The 17,201-nt window shown below is 39.1% G+C and overlaps 1 protein-coding gene across 1 annotated transcript in view; it reads left to right on the top strand.

Moving 5' to 3' along the window:
- LOC141928079 (chemokine-like protein TAFA-4) overlaps nt 1–17,201 on the top strand; it is a 131,239-nt gene that overhangs the window by 76,119 nt on the left and 37,919 nt on the right. The window lies entirely within an intron of this gene.

Raw genomic sequence — 17,201 nt, 5'->3', positions numbered from 1 at the left:
GAAACTAGTCCGTTGTGACCGGTGCTCGAGTGATAACCATGTACCAGGATCAATTCTTCAATTTTTCAGACTGAGTACATGGATCCAAGGTCTTTATCAGTGTCACCTAAAGTTAGATTCCTGTGCTACTGGAAAGCCCTTTTAGCTTTTGAAAGAAGTAGCCTGCATTGGGAGTTGTTGAGAATCTGCACTGATGTCAGTGGGAACTGTGGGACACTGAGCATCACTGGAAATCAGGCTGGTTCAGATAATTTCTAATTACAGGCCATCCTGTAGAAGGCCTGATTTTAAAAATAAAACTTTGCTATGCCATCCTATTTCTTAATGGCCAGCAGAGAGAAAATGTCATGTCCTCTGTCTGCTTAACAATCTAAAATGAGTTCAGTGCATTGAAGTTCAACAAGTCTTAGCAAACTGAATATCTAAATATATCATAAAGCAGGAGTCTTTAGCAGGCAATAGCAAGGAAAGACATATGCTTAGCTTTTCCCTTTACAGCCTCTTCTAGTTGGGAATGAATGTGGTTGATTAGGTTACAGTCTGAGTTAATAAGCAAATACTGACACCAAATATTGTTTAATAATGGCCACTCCAAGGAGTGAAAACTATACTAATTTCTGGATGAAAGAGAGAAAATTAGATGCTTTGGGCAGCTGTGGTGTGATATCGGTGGTCTAAAGTCCAGCTACAGACACTGCACAGTGGCAGGCTTGCTGGAAAAATCTGATCAAACCAACCAGTCTGAAAAACCCTATTCCTGTTTTTAAGGTCAGAAGAATTGTTGCAAGTTTATCAAATTATTTATCAAATGCCAAAAATGTAGTCTATAGTGTGCCTAGGTCCTACTGTCCTCCTGTGATGGGTACTACACCTGAAAGTTGACCTGCACACTCTAGAATCAGTATGAGTAACTGGCAGTCAGTTATTAAGATGTGGATTACCCTCAGCCTTTACATTTTTTCACAGGCACTGACTTTTAACTACTCATATATGATAAGGGATAGTGTAGCATCACACTGAAGGGTGAGACTGGCTTAGTAGGAGCTCTAGATATTGGATAAAACAACTTCCTCTCTGGATATACCAGAAGAGAGCTGGCAATTTATACCAGAAGGACCTTATTGGAAAAGAGTAAGCTGGGGTTAAATATCCTTGATGCCTTCAATAGATACTAGAGGGATAAAGGGTAGAAGAAAGAACTTTGTGTTGGCATTGATGACTGAAGGCCTGAGGTGTCAAGACCTCATTCATGCCGTTGTCTCTTCCTTCCTATGAACAGTTGCCTTTTAGTTCACTGAGGTCAACTGACCACATGAGTCATGTAGCCTGTGTTCATGACTCTTGCTCTTAAACAGTGAAAAGAGGCAGCCTGAGGCAGTGAGGGTTTACTAATAGAGGGGCAAATTTGGCATGGATCATTTATTTTATTATCCATGACAAATATTGCAACCAGCAAACTACAGAATGCGGTGATGCATTCTGATGAGTTTAGGGATGTCTTTGTAAAGCTAGAATGGGACAAATCATCTGGCCTGCAATTAGACCTGTGCAAATTCATCAACTCCAGTGAGTTTGTGTGGGTCTAACGGAGGGCAGGGTGTAGCAATATGAGTGCAAATGTTTTATTAAACTCTTCCTCTACCTTGCTGGAATGTGGAACAATGCACTTTGCATTGATTTTTTTATTACCATAAGAGATTTCTTTGAGGGGTATTTAATTGAAAGGATAACCAAACAACTGGCCCTTGCGCTTAGGTGTGAATCATTCTACTGTATTACTGACATAAAACCTGTTCATTTTCCTTGTATTGTTTTGTTTTTCTTTCACTACCCTGTGTTGTTTTAGATTTGAGCATATTAAGGTAGGATTGTATTTTCTTGTGCATGTGGTTAGCAACAGTATAAGGGAGATCCTGATTCTGACAGGGGTCTTGGAGTGTGGCAACAATATAAATGTAGATATGAATAACGAAGTTAGTGGTTAAACGTTACATTGAAATGGCACAAGAGAGTCTTAACCTTTAACTAGCGATTTGCCATGTTAGAGAAGGGAACAGGCAGATTTCCTTAAAGGGCAGAACCCTCAGAAAGGTGTCTCAGTCCCTCCCTTTTTAATTACTCTTTGCTAGAAATTCTTCCATTGTTTGCTGTATGTGTTTTATGTATGGATACTTCAGGGAAATAATTACTTTCATGTTTTTAAGTACTTTGGTTTTGACCCATGAAAGATTTTCCTCTGCATTTACCTGTGGTGTTAGTAAGTGAACCCTGAAGAGTTACTTTTGGAGGCTGAGATTTAACATAGCTGTATCCTCAGTAGTAGTGGCATTTCTAAAAGCTGAGGACTTGTCATACTATCATCAAGTTGTTGTACTCCTGTAGTTAGCTTTTAGTATTGTACCTTGTGAGAATCAGTCTGAAATCATGAAGTTTTTCTTTGTTCGTCCAAGTAAGAAAGGACACAATTCAAGGTTTTGTGGCTGGGATTCATTGTGTTCAGTTGCAGGCATGTTTCTATCCATGCTGAATTGTTTAGAATTCTCCAAAGTTGTGTGGGGAGAAATGAGAGATCTCACAGATGGACTGTGGCCATCCACAAGAGTGTTCCCACGAGTACTTCTTTCTCTCTCCTGTACGTTAAGGAAGCCCTGGATGACAAGCTTACATGTAGATGCTTGCTTGCTAGGCAGCAAAAACGGTGCTACAAAATCTGTCCTGGCATCCATATTTCCTCTGTAGGTATTTTGCCTGTCTTGTGGGTGGTTTTCTCTGTCTGCCAAGATACAGTTGTTGCACAAATATAATGAGTAATGGTAACTCCAGATTCTGAACAGAAGCTTGTGGCACAGGCAGTGTTGAACTGGAAGGAAAATAGAGTGGAAATAAAACTTCCCTAGTTATAGGGAAAAGGATAGTATGATGTAATTTGTTTTTTTATTTTAAAAATGAACCAAAGATTTGTCCAAACTCAGCTCAATCAATAAAATATGTATTAAGTACATTATTAAAACTTTATGCAAAGAGGACTGTATGAACTGTCAGACCAGTAGTCCAAACCGTACAGCAACCTGGTGTCTCAGTGCTGGGATACTTAAATCAGATACAGCAAAACCCTTGTGAACAATTACAGAAAATGTATGCATACATAAAATTCTTCCAATTTAATAGTTGACTTATGTCTACAACATGAGAGTTGAGATCCATTCCATATTAATTTTTTTTTCTATGTTATGTACCAAAGATGATCTCATTACCATTTAAATTTCTAATCAATTTTTAAAGCTTTTTAAGACCCTGGGATCAGTGCTAGTTGGGACAATGACTTCCACAGGTTAATTATACACTGAAAGAGGAAATGCCATTTAATCAATTTTAAGTCCTCTGTCTTTTCATTTTGTGAAAATATTAGAGTAACTTGAAGCATATGAAGCACAGGAGACTCCTGACGCTACTCAGTATTTAGATGAATAGTTAGTAGCTGAGTGGGACAGTTAAACATTAAAAACCAAAGAGCTTGTATCTTACATCAGTTACCTCAGGGAACGAAATAAAACTTCTTTATGATGAGTATCTGTTTAGTTTTGTAGCATATCTAAACACTACAGAGCAGAGCTGACAAAGCTTTCCTCCTTGCAGGCTGCCAATTCTCATCTGTTCCCAGGATGGGAAATCTGATATGACCCCTCCTCCCCGTGTAGCCAAATCCACTGCGTTTGTGCACTCTGTGCATGAAGGCTCGCACATACATCCCTGAAGCACCTGACTGAGTCTGTGTATGGTTTTAAGTGGAAGAGACCGTGGGGTGCCATGGGAGAAGTGCTATCTGGGAGTGGCTTCTGCTGCAAGCACAATTCATCCCCTCTGCAGACCATTTTTCTGCCTGATCCCTAGTTCCCTCCCATAAGACGGACCACTGGGAATGGGTAGCAGTTTGCATGAATGAGCTTTTGGGATGTAAGTCGTACACTTGTGCTGTAGGCATTGGTGTTGAAAATGATGCTAAGCAAAATAAAGTAGAAGGAGGTTTCCATGAGATATTGGTGGCAAATCTAATAGTGAACAGCTGTTTCTTTATCTGCAAATCTTCTTTATACTATTGAATAATAATGTAATTAACATTTGCATACAGATTTACTTCTCTTCAAGGTATATAGGTATGGCTGGGGCAAGTTCATTCATGATGTATTAGTGTGCACAGTTCCTTTACAGCAACAAAACACATGTTGTTATCCTTGTTTGATCGATTCTGTGTAGGTAACTCTTTCCTCTTCTTTTATAGGTAACACGGTAGCAAAGAATAAACCTGTGGGTCACTACCAGAACAATAACATGTGCAACTGTTCTGTGGCTGTTACACAGAGACCCTTTTTTGTGTTGATGTTATTGACTTCTTTGAAGTTGCAGAACTAGTCAGCAAAAAGGACAATACTTTTCCTTTCAACTGTGGCTGCAGTTCCTGAACGTGGATTTTGCTATACAGAATGGTACATTTTAATTTCACAAGAAAAAGAAAGAAGATTTGGTTCTACTTGAAATGCACCTTGGATTCCCAAGGATCTGATGCCTGACACAAATCTGTGAAAACACACACCTGTACTTCTGCGGTGCATCAAGGATAAGACTTTCTTAATGACATTAAGATATGTGAAATTGTTTTAAATGAATTTACATCATGAATGTAACCTAGGGAGTCATAGAAAGAAAATGCCTATGTTACAACTGATACAGATGATCTTAAAGGTCTTTTCCAACCTGAATGATTCTATGGATTTGTCTGAGGTACTTCTCCCATACAGTACAACATAAAAATATAAATCTGATCCCAATGATAAGTGAGCTGAAAGGACAGTGTTAGTAAATTATGTCTTAGTGTGTTTTCAACTGTAATTTAGTAACTATCAAGGTTGTATGAAGGTGAAAGGATGGAACTTATAAATCAGTAGCAATTATTGTAGGGCATACTTTGGTTATATCTGTGCAATTAAATTTATTTCCTTAGATAGTTCTAGGTAGTTTAACTTTTACATTCATAAGTGATGGCAGGAAAGCATGAGGAAGAGACAGAATTTGAAAGTAGACGTAGTTTTTCTCATCCTGAAATAAATCCATTCTCCAGGGGAATAGCAAAGTATTCCATATCTAGATTCAAAGAGGCAAGGAATATGTAAAGAATTTAGCCATTAGCTAGAAATATTCATTCAGATGCCTCAAAAAAAAAGGAGAGCATGCCTGTACTGCATAAGGAAGGCTTACTGGAAGGAGAGTAATTTGTTTGGATTTTCATAGCTTTGGTTGTATCCTAATAGGTAACATACTTAAAATTCATAAGCAGAATTCTAGATACAAGTGAATCTTCAGTTTCAATTAGTTCTTGTTTAGAATGATTATAATAATTAAATGTCCAGTTCTTTGACAGACTGAATTTCCAAGTGGTTACATTTTGTGACACGTAATTGTTCCATATGATTGTAGATGCGTTCATACTGTTTTTCTTATTTGCCTGTTACAGTTTTTTGTCATCAGTCTTCATAAATAGAACAGTAAGTAGAGGTGAAGCTGTAGCCAGTCTGTTCCCCATTACATCATTTAGTGACTAAGATGCATTGAAACAGACTAATGCAACGATGCAGATGGCTATCATGCAGATGAACTGCTGCTGACCCAGATACTGAACTCATGGTTACGCTTTATGTAAATATTAGGGTAACAACGTACAATTTTTATATAGACAGAAAAGCGAAAAAAAAAAAAAATAAGTGTATTGTACTAATTTAGGTCATTGTGCATAAGCTTTCTAATTTATGAGAAAGATACCATCAGCAGTGTGAAGCTGTTCAGAATAATAATCATTAGCTTTTGATTTGCTGGAGTGAGTGGGAGTATTCAGCCAGGTAGTTCCATTGAAGTCAGTTGTGGGAAGATCTGGCCCTGTGTTTTTTAGTTTTGATTTCTCTGGTTTAGTTCACTTTCAATTACGTATCTGATTACAGCTGGGATCATAGTGGTCATTGTACTCGGTGATAAGTAAACAAGAGATTTTTCTGCTCTGTGCTTGGACAGCTGAACAGCTAATAGAATCTGCTTGCCCTAATGAGCTCTACATTCCTAATATTTTTCCATTGTTTTGATTTTCTGATTAAATTTTAAAATTACCTTTACTATTTCTACCGCTTCTGTGCATGTGTATTCAACAGTGTCATCAGTGAAGATCATTTTCACTTGCTATTTGTACAATGTTGACCCATAACTGGTATTTATTTATTTATTTTGGTAAGTGCTCTACAAAGGCATAGTAAAAACCATTGCTGAGATGTTCCAAGTGAACAAACAAGAATTTTAGAGAAAAGTTATTGTTTTTCTATTTTTTGAAGATAAATACAACGAAGCTATGTTACTTGCCAGTGGTCATACACTGGATTTGTGGCAGAATTGAGAACAGACCCAAAACTTCTTATGTCTAATTAAGTCTTTCCCATTTAAGGCATGTAACATACATACCCAGAAGGGATACGGTATATTACATCTTGCAATAGTCACCTGCAAGGTGCTTTCGCTGCCACTGAGGAAGGGGGGAAACTACAACTAAGTTTGATAACATGGGATTATGAAATACAGCCCAAATGAATGACTTGTCTTCCTAGATCCTCAGCCCATGACAGAGATTTTATATTCCTAAAGCAGCTTTGTTCCAGAGGATCTTGGGTTGATTTACAGCTTTTTCTGACTCGTTGCACAAATGCTGTAATATATGCCTGTGTCTTTTTGGAGGATTGCTGCTGCTTCTAATGCTGTTGTCTGGCATCTGACGCCAGTGTTGTCCTTCTGCTGAGCAATAGCAAAATCAAAGTCTTTGCCAGCAGCTCTGTTAGTAGAAGAGATCAGTGTCCCAGGTTCTTGGTGTGTTCTCTAAGTAAATGACTGGGTTTATGTTTGTCTACTTGTTCTAGAAGAGAGTTTTTTTGTAAGCAGCATGCTTGCAATCTCTTAGAAACTTCAGTTTGCACCCCACTGTTAAGCTTCTATGGGGCTAAAACCTGAGGGTCATCATGTGCAGGCTTTTGTTTGGGCAGGCACTGTCTCCTAGTGTGGTGCAGAAAGTAATCCTCTTGGTCTTAAAGTGTCAATGTTTTGCCACACAATTTTTAATGAAGATTGTTGCAGACCCTCACTTCTCTGATGAGATATTATTCTAATATCCAAACTGAACTGATTCATGTCCTGATTATACCTATATCTTACTACTTAACTCTGTTCTTTTCTCCCCTCATTAGGATGACCCTGATGTATTTTCCTTCACCCAGGTGACATTTCAGTAGGCATTAAAATAACCATGGCCTCTTTATCTCCTTTTTTTCTCTGCCTATCTTTGTAACCCTTTTTTGCATCACTTGCAATTTAGGTGCATCTTTTTTTGAACGAGGATTGCCAGAATTATGCACTTTGTTTGACATCTGCCATTGCCAGTTTTCTAGAGTGTCATTAGCACTTCCCCATCTCTGCTGCAAATACTTCACTTTCTACAGCCTATGCTGCTTTTGCCTTTTTCATAGCTGCATCGTGCTAGCAATTCACAGTCAGCAAGTGTTTGACTAATATTCTAGGCTTGCTTTTTTCAGCACATGCCTCCTGGCTGATAATGTGTGTTCTTACCGATTCTACCTCAGAGAGTGGCCTTGAAGTTTGTGCTGCGGAATGTTGCCCGTTGTTACTCTCCCAGGCTGAGGTCATGAGGTGCTGCCTGGGCCCTGTGCTGAGATTTTCCATGTGCCTTTTTGCAAGGCCACGGTTGAACACCACCAAGACTGACTGGTGAGGAACTCCACTCTATCTCGTTTTGAACAGAAAGTGCCATTGTTCACTCTTTAGCCATTTCCTTACCACCATCCTTATCTTCTTCATTTAGATAAGGAAATATCTGTGGTATCAAAATAAATGCTTTGATATATAGATTAAACCAGATACACGAAATTTTCTTTATCTAGAAAATAAATTATCTTAATAGAAATCCCTGTAAGGTTTCTCTTGCGTCCTACAACTTTGTTAAATCCATGATAGATTTTATTCCATTTTCCATTTACCTCTAAGTCTCTTATCTTCAAGGATTTGTGTTAGAATTTGTACCTAAAGAGAGTGAATAAAATTTTTATGTTTGCAGTAAATTTTCTCAAGGGTTAGTTCATAACAAATCTACAACAATAGAAAATGTCTTTGAAGTGTAACAATTTGCTTGCAGATTGAACAGACCCTGAGGTAAGAGAACAGTTAAGACTTTTGTCATAACAATAGATGCTTCTGTATCTATTGAAACATAGATGATCCTGTAACAAACTTTTAACTATTTAGGATAAATAAATGCCTCTAAACTGTAGAAATGTCATATAAAGGACTGCTTTTTGCAGCACAGTGTCCCCAAGCACTGCCTTATGGTAATAATTCTGGGCAGACTCAGAATGGATCTGCTCACCTTGGAATTTGGAATATGTTGGTTATGTTGAGTTCACGAGGATGGTTTTTTTGAGGGTTATGGCTGCACGGATTCTCACTGCCTGGAAATGAGACTCCTACACCTGAAAACGTGGAGTATGTACTATTTTCCACTTCAATTACCTTAGTGTTTAGTTGAGCAAGTAGATCCCTATTGCAAGAGCAGAATTATCTAGACAATGATAAAGTTGGAGGTTTTTTCCAAATGATGCCTTTATGAATAAGCAGCATATCTTCCATAGATTTTCTTTGTGTCTCTTGCTTGTTAAATGGTTAATCTTTTTTTTTTTTTTTAAAGAAAAAAAATAAAAAAGTGCCTAGGCAGTGTTTGCAGCTTGTACTTTAAAGATTAGAACCTTGTAGGAGTATGCCTCAGTTACCAGATTTTTCTAATTTGGATGAAAATTCACAAAGGTAACAGGTTAGAATAACAGCCTGTACCAACCTTCAAGAGACCTTTTGCATTTATAAAGTACTGTAGCTTTATTATTGTTATGAGGACAAAGTCACCCACCAGGAGAAATTAATATTGCTGTTAGAACACTTCAGGGGCCATTCTACCCTGCTCTGTGTGTGTGTGACATTCCCATTAATACTAGTAGAAATTACGTGCACTCAAAAGAAGAGCCGTTTTGGTAGCATAGATTAAAAAGTTTGTTATTACAGTCATTTATACAAAATGAAAGTCAATGAAATGTTGTCAGAAAAATCACTACAGGCTACACTGAATGTGGAGTCTCAAGCCTGTGAAATGCCATTGTTACATTTTACCAGCCCAAGATGTCCCCTGGAAATGAATATGGCTTTCTGGTCCTTTGAGATGTAGCGCCTGTGAAAGGCGCAGACATGAGGGAAGACTAAGTGGAAAGTCAGCTCTGGATTCGCTCTTCTTGCCCATACTATACAATGAAGAAAGAAGATTGTGTATTCAGTCTTTGTACACCTTTCTGGGACTAAAGTTCAGAGACTTATAAATCTCTTTTAGCCAATAGAAGTTTTTCATTTTGGAAGGTATCTAAGGGCATGGTCAGATCAGAGGTGATTAAGCAGTGCATCTTAATAAGATACTGGTCTTTAGCTGAAATGCAGGTGCCAGACATACTTATGGTCTATGGAGATATGAAGTAAAGTGAGGTAGCTTAAACTACTATGAAGGTTGCAGCTGTGGGGCAATAACATTTAAAGATATATTGACTTTCTCTTATATAGTTGTCTGCCTGTGTTGTACTTGCCAAGTAGTGGTTATTTGGGGACATTGGATAATCCAGCACTAGTAGCAACTTTTTCATTTAGGGTATAAAAGGGTTTTACCTTTGTAAGTGAAATTTTGCATAACTGACTCTTTCCACTTACATCTTGGTATTTAGTTATTGAAGACTTCTCAGCAGAGAAATAGGAACACAAATGTTTTGTCCGCTCACTAGAGTTATATTTCACTTCATGACAATTTATACTGACACGAGATTGCACAGATTGGTAAGGGCATTTACGCAAAAATTTATAAATTGTAGGAATCCGGTATCTCTTCTGCTCTTTAATGTGCACATTGGGTGAAGGTTTGGTAATCCCACTCACATCTCTTGGCTATAGAGTCCTTATTTGTGTTCTCTGCAATTCAAGGTTGTGGGTGGATGCACTTTCTTCACTTTTTTTTTTTTTTTTAAATTTGAATCATTAGGGAGGTTTTTCACAGAAATGCCTTCCAGTCAGGAAACTTCTTGCTGAGCCTTCTGAGTAGAGGGAAAGTTTTGTTCAGACATGAAAAGAAAGCTAAAGAGGGACAAGGTTCATCCCACACCACAAATGATCTCTACAGGGAGCCAGAAGAATAACAAGGTAACATTGGTAAGATAACTTTACTTCAAGATACTCCATATTATTTATACAAAGGGTTATTCAACAGATTTTTTCAAGGATAGTTGGCCTGTGGCCTTCATATACCTGAGACCTCAGAGAGCCGCAGTAAGTGGAAAAATAATTTTCATGCACCTTAAAGGAACATCTACAATGCCATCCATCAGCCACCATGGGAAACAGATGAGGAACATTGCAACAGTGGAAAAGTAGCCTAAAAAGTAACAAAAAAATAGGTACAGAATCTGTTTGTCTGCTGTATAGTAGTATGCAGATCCACTCAAGCTCATGCACTGAATGATTTTCTAGTTTACAGAAACGTGACAATTATTTTCTTTACCACATTTTTCTGCAAATATACCCATTGCTTAAAATTCACTAGAATGAGTGGTTTGCAAGCAAAACTGTCAGCTGTTTTCTTACCCTTTAAATTAAGTGGCCCACAAAGTAATCTACTACAGTGGTAAAATCAATGTAAAATGCATTACTTTAAGTCCCAACAAAATAAAATAGGTGCATTGTAAAACAGCACTGGTATTTGCAGGACTAAACTGCTGTCGGTTGGATTTGTATGAAACTCCTGGAGTTGATGAGTTCATGCAGGTCCAGACGAATGCACAATGATGTTCTCTAGACTGCCTTTTGAAGATGTGCCTGCAGACAGCAGGAGGCATTAGCAAATCTGTGAGGAATATTGTAGGAAGAGTACAGAAATGGTAGTTACTTTCAAAAACTTTCACACAGTTTTTGGAAGTAATGGGAAAACTACTTCGTTCTACTTTAGACCATGGCTTTTGCAGTCTATAGATTAGGCTCTCCCCCTAGAGAGAGCATAAATGTCTAACAGTGATTAGCAACGAGCTGATGGCTTGTTGGCAGTGGTTAACGCACATTTGACAGAGACAGAGCAAGTTGTAATGTGACTGTGCTGAGTGTCTAAATATGTATTTCAGGTCCTGTAAAGAAGAGGTCATTGGGGTACTCTGCACCCTTAGCAGCCCAGATTGATTGGGGGGGTGTGAAGGAGCTGAGTTTTCTCTCCCCATGGTGCTGTGTCCCTAAATGTTTTCTCTGTATGTGTGCTACAAATTTGTTCCAATCCTCTGACAGTAGGAATATACAAACAATGGTGAAGGGGATGTGAATTCTTGCAGCAAGGGCTAAAAAGAACGTTTTTTGTCACTTAAAGCAGACGAGGTAGTATATCCCACAGGACACTAATGAGCTGCCTGATAACACCAAGTGCACACCTGACCTCTTGACACATGAAGCGAAGATGACAGATGTACTGTCAAAATACAAATCTATCAACTTCATCATGTAAATCTACCCACAGATGCTTTACAGTAGAGATCTGAGGGGAAACAAACATTTTAACTTACAGAGTAACCTTGTAAACAGGAACTTTTTACAAAAGACTCCAGTTAATAATTTATGAATTATAACAGTGTCATGAGAAAAGGATACCAAGCATTGATTTTTGGCATTGAATGACAACAAAGCCAATCCCCTAGTTTCCACAATAATGATGCACTCACTGTTCTAGTGTTGGGGTGTATTGGTATTCATAATGCATTTGCATAAAATCCTGTCTCTCATCTTTTATATTATTCATTTTGTGCTTTCCATCTCTTTCCCAAATGTGCTGAGTTGCTCCCTTAAACACAGACTTCTGTTCCTCAAGTGAGAAGCATCTCAGAGTCACTTCAGGACGCCGCTTTTTGCTCTTTAATTAGGTTTGTAAAGAGTTTTGTACTTAGAGCAGGAATTAATTTTTTTTTTGTTTATAAGTAATTTAGCATGACCTCTCCAAATGTTAGCACTTGCCCTGTGTGAAGACAGTTAATTTTCCAAGATGTGACAAACATAGTTTTTAATTAGATTGGGGTAATCATGTCAAAAAAGGAACTTCCTTTTATGAAGCACTCAGATATTTGCATTCTTTTAGCAAAAGCTTTTTTTCCTCATGATTGAAAATTAAGCCTAGCAATGAAACAAATTGGGACTGCTGGAGTTTATGCAGAAGAAAATTTTTGAGCTGTTTATAATATCTTTCAGGACTCTGCTCACAAAGCTGCATTTGTGGTACAATATGTTTATCTATGATGAATGTATCAATATTTTAGCTTTCATTTGAGAAAGGTTCTGTCCAAATATCTAAATATTTTTGCAGAGAAAGCCTCAAAATGTGGGTTGGGTATAGCTCTGATTGTCATTGTTGTGTCTATTCTCCTTTGTGCCCTTGCTCTTTCTCCATTTACTCACCCACCAGGTTATCTTCCTCACCGCAACAGGTTGTCTTTCATGAAGGTCATAAAGACCTTCATAGGGTTCTTCACCCTAGGTTCCTTTCCTGACAAACAATGATGAGAAATGAAGAACTGTGAATCAGCAGGGGGCAAGTGACTGACCGCTGAGACAGAAGTCTTTTTAGTGTAGCCGCTGTGGCCCCCAGTGCGCCAAGGTGAGTTCGGCACATGGACTGCTCACGCCTCTGGTCACTCCTCCTTTCCCAAGGTTTTGACTCCCAAGCTTTGCTCCTCCGCCTCATCCACCGAGAACATCACACATTGGCAAGGTGGAGGAGGAAAGAGCAGAAGTGTTTGAAAGAGCAGAGGGAAAAAGGAGAAGTTGCAGAAATTGATGGGCTTGAACTGGGTGAAAACAGAAAGCTGTAGCTGTTGGTCTTTCCTCTTGGTTCAGGAAAGAGGCTTGGCCACACCAAAACTGTCTGTCCACTGCATCAAAGCAAGGCTCTGGCCTTAAGCATTAAGCAACGATGTGACAAGTTCAGTTCCTTTTGCACATCCTCATTTTAGGAAAAGGCCCTGATGGTCATGAATGGGGAAGGCTGGCTGGGCTGTGTGGGGAGGTTGCACTGTGTTGTGTTGACATGATTTCATGAATGAAATCCTGGTTTATCCATTCAGGGATCCTGTTGGAGTTCTGTAGTCATGGCATGTAAAAGGAGTGGGAATTTCAACGTGATCTAAAACCCCCATAAGCATCTCTGAAGATATTTTAGTTAATAGTTCTGATGAGGCTATTTCAGTCTGTCAAATCAAATCTGACTTTGCTCCTCCTTTAGAGAGATGTACGTTTGTAGACCTATGGCTTAATAGACTGATGGTAATTTTAGAGATGCTACAGTCTGCTGAATTGCTGCAGGTGCATTGATGGGTTAGACCCTATAGGCCTATTCCAAGCCATTAATGTTCACCATGTCAAGGATATTTCAACAGAGTTATGTTCCTGGGTCATTGATCTGGTGATCCATAGGCATGTAGAATTATGTTCTGTCAGATAAACTCTGAAACAGGCAGGAACATTTTCTGTACCCTCCAACAATATTCGTTTTACCTTAGGAGATTCTTAATTCAAGGATTGCTTTGGACATTCTAGAGGTTTTATTAATGAAGTAGTGATATTACTGAGCCTGCCAAAGGTGTTCTCGCTGCTCAATAAGTAGCCTCCAAAATAATAAACTAAATTCTTTCCTTTCTTAATGTTTTCTATCACTGCACAATACTTTCTAGAGTATGATTCACTGTATCCTTAAATCTAGGAAAAATCAATATTTGATGAATAGCAAAATCAATCCTTTATATTTTTTTTTCTCCATAAATGTCCTAATCTGCATCATGGGGATCATCTCTCAGCTGATTTTAGGGAGTGGCCAAGCACAAGACTAGGAGAGAGGGTCACCTGCTTGAGAGAAATGCTGAATTTGGTTCTGCTGTTAATTGGAGCCCTACAGTGGAAGTTGTATTAGAGATCCAGCTGGAGGCTGTTACATACAAAGAATGACAAGACAGTTGAATAAATTCATGGTCTTTTGAATGCAGTGGATATCCTAGCGTGCATGTTTATCAATAGAAATTCTGCGTGAATGGTGGAGTCCAAAGGTTTTCAATCAATGTCTGAAAGCAATTACATCCCTCTCTGCTTTATTGCTTATGACAGTGAGGGCTAAGAAGCCTTGGCTGTTCCCAGTCTGTCCCCAAGGCACAGGTCCAAGGGAGAAGCCAGACCGTAGTGTCTGCCTAGTGTGGATTCCTGTAGCCCGTTTGCCTATGACTCTCAGTCTGCTGTGTAGTAAGTAGGTAATGTAAGATGTAAGAAGCTTTGCCAACTTGTCTATCAAATATTGACTGTGTGCAGCTACCGTGAGACATTACAGGATATGCAGTGGAAAACTTGGCTGTGTGGTAAAAGCTACATCTATACTCATTCAACCCATGATGTAGATCCAAATTTTCCTCGCTTCTGTTATCCTTTCCCTTCTCTTTCTCATATCCAAACTGTGTATAAACACACATTCAAAAGGCAGTGGAAAGATATTTGTTAAAGCCTCCTGAATTGCTGTTGCATGGATAGAATTTGGTGAGAGCCATTTTTCCTTTCAAAATAACATATTTTGTTCTTCAAGAACATTTATGGTATTGTGCACTGGGGGAAGCTCTTCATAACAGTGTTTGGTTCTTACAGACAGGTGCTGCAGCATGGGTTCCCATAAAGGACAGGCTTAAGGTTTGCCAACAGCTCCACAGCTGCAACCAGATGCTGTACTGACACAGCATAGCCATCCTGAGAGCGTATGGGAAGCTGTTAGCTTGCTGATGCTGTTCTCATTTAGCTGTGACTGTAGAGACCACATCAAGCCACTATGGAAAGCCATAAAAGGATTTCCTTTTATGAAGCTGGAAAGGCTTTTACGTTCTAATGCTGCAGTGTGCATGGCACAGCATAACTTGTGTTACCACTTTTGCTGTTTGCTCTGTTTATAGTCCCTGTTGGGACTGATTTGGATCAGTGGTAACTACATGCTGAAGGCAGGCAGACTGGCATATAACGGTGAGCCCAGTGTCAGAAGGGAGGCAGAGGTGGAGATTTTCCAATGGCAGAGTGATCAGCCACTAGCTTTAATCAGTCTCCAGCACTGGCTTAGCCAGTTGGATGCTGCAGAGCAATAAGGAGCATCCCATATTTACCAGTACTTTGCTTGTTTGCATGGCAGGGAAGTACTGAATGCATAACCTTGTGTTGCCGTCAGGTTGCAGTAAGGAAGAGACAGATAATGCCAGATGAGAAGCAATGAATCTAAATGCTCCTTACTTCTTTTATCCCCCTCCCCTGTGTTTCTAAATTAGCTTGATATTCAGTGGTGGGTTGAAGTGTTAACTTTTATTAAATATTATGAGCAATGACCCTTTTATTTTCATTTTTTTACTAAACAAAATATTAGATTTGCAGAGGTGTTAATTTAAGACATACTACTGAAAAGATGAAATTCATCTATTTAGCTTTATAGGGCAACAGGAACTTTTCTTACTTTGCAGCCCAAGGAGACTCTCTTCCGTGGCCCTGCAGATGTCTCTGTAAATCTTAATAAATCCTTAAACTTCAGTTAATGTCTTATGTATATTAGTCACATGTGAATTTAATCACCATTATGAGAGCCTACCGTGGGTCATGGTCGCAAAAACCATTTCCCTTGGAAATAATTACCCTCAGCTGCAGTATAATGTGTTAATAGAATTGCTTTAAAGCAGGATAGCAGCCCTATTAACACTTGTCATTGCTCTGTGTTTTTTCAGTATGTCTTTCTCTTCTATTGTGTACAGTTAGAATGGAAATGGCTTGGATGCAGTAAATAGTCTGGTACACACTGGCAGCTGTGGGCAATGAACTGACAAGTGATTTATTCAAAAGGAGACATCTAACACTCCAAAGGCAGTTGTTTCCTAGCCATACTTGGACATGCAAGGTCCAGCTCTGCAGCCCTGCTGCTGAGAATACTCAGGTGAAGTGATTTGTTTAACTGCTCTTTTGCTGGCTGCTACTTAGGGTTTGTAAGAGCTGCTGAACCAGACTGAATAGCTGCACGTCAGTAATGGTCTATAGTGAGGTGGTCTTAGTTAAAATGACCTCAAAACGAGAAAATGGAACAGAAGTGTGAGCAGGAGGCTTCTCAGACCAGTAGGAGAGTGTGCAGGGCTGTCTTGATCTGCCTCACTAACCCTGGAGCTGCTTCAGCTGGTTGGAGTGAGGGTCTCCGTCCCATACATACACCAAATGGTGAAGGACTCTGCTGGGGAGCTTTGGGTTGAACTCTTTTAGATGGAGAAAGTAATTGACCCCCATGTCCCGCATCCTGTGAAAGATGTAAGCAACGAGCAGTACCGGTGGTTCAAACAAAGGGGAGAATTTGCAAATCAGTTGGCTGGGTGATGGTTACACTCATAAACAGCATTTATTTTTCATGGCATCTGCAACCTTCCTTCACAAAACACTCTGTTTATTACATTAAATTTGAAGCAGTTACAGAAAAGACGTGACTATAGTTCAGTATATATTTGCATTGCTTTGCTTTTGCAATTAACTTGTTGGCATAAAAGTCATTATCTGATGACATCTGGGAACAAAAAAATATGTTGTCTGGGGCAAAGGAATTCTGCCCGACTTTGAAACAGCCATTAAGACAAACACTTATCTGGTTTTGTGCAAACAACCTGATCACTTTTTTGGCAATTTAAATCAGCTGGCATCATCACCGTACTTCAGACTCCGTCCCAATGCCAAAGGTTGATAAGTAATAAATGTTCAAGTCAAACCCAACCTAATGCAGGCCTCCCAGAGCTTAGAAAAAGCTCACAATATTTCAGCCACAGCAGGTGCAGTCTGTAATCCTTTATTAAAAACTCCTGCCACACACACCCCCAACATGTGGTGGGGTCTTATGCAGATTAAATCTGACATGCTATGAAGTCACTACAACCTTTTTCTTACTCCTAATTAAAGGAAAGAAAGCCAAAAAAGGGATGAAGTACTTCTAAACAGAAATGTGAGGCAGGTGGGCAGAA

The sequence above is a fragment of the Strix aluco genome, chromosome 11, assembly GCF_031877795.1.
Source record: "Strix aluco isolate bStrAlu1 chromosome 11, bStrAlu1.hap1, whole genome shotgun sequence".
NCBI lineage: Eukaryota > Metazoa > Chordata > Aves > Strigiformes > Strigidae > Strix > Strix aluco.
Note: the sequence above shows the minus strand (reverse complement) of the source record. Positions and strands in the feature narration are given on the sequence as shown.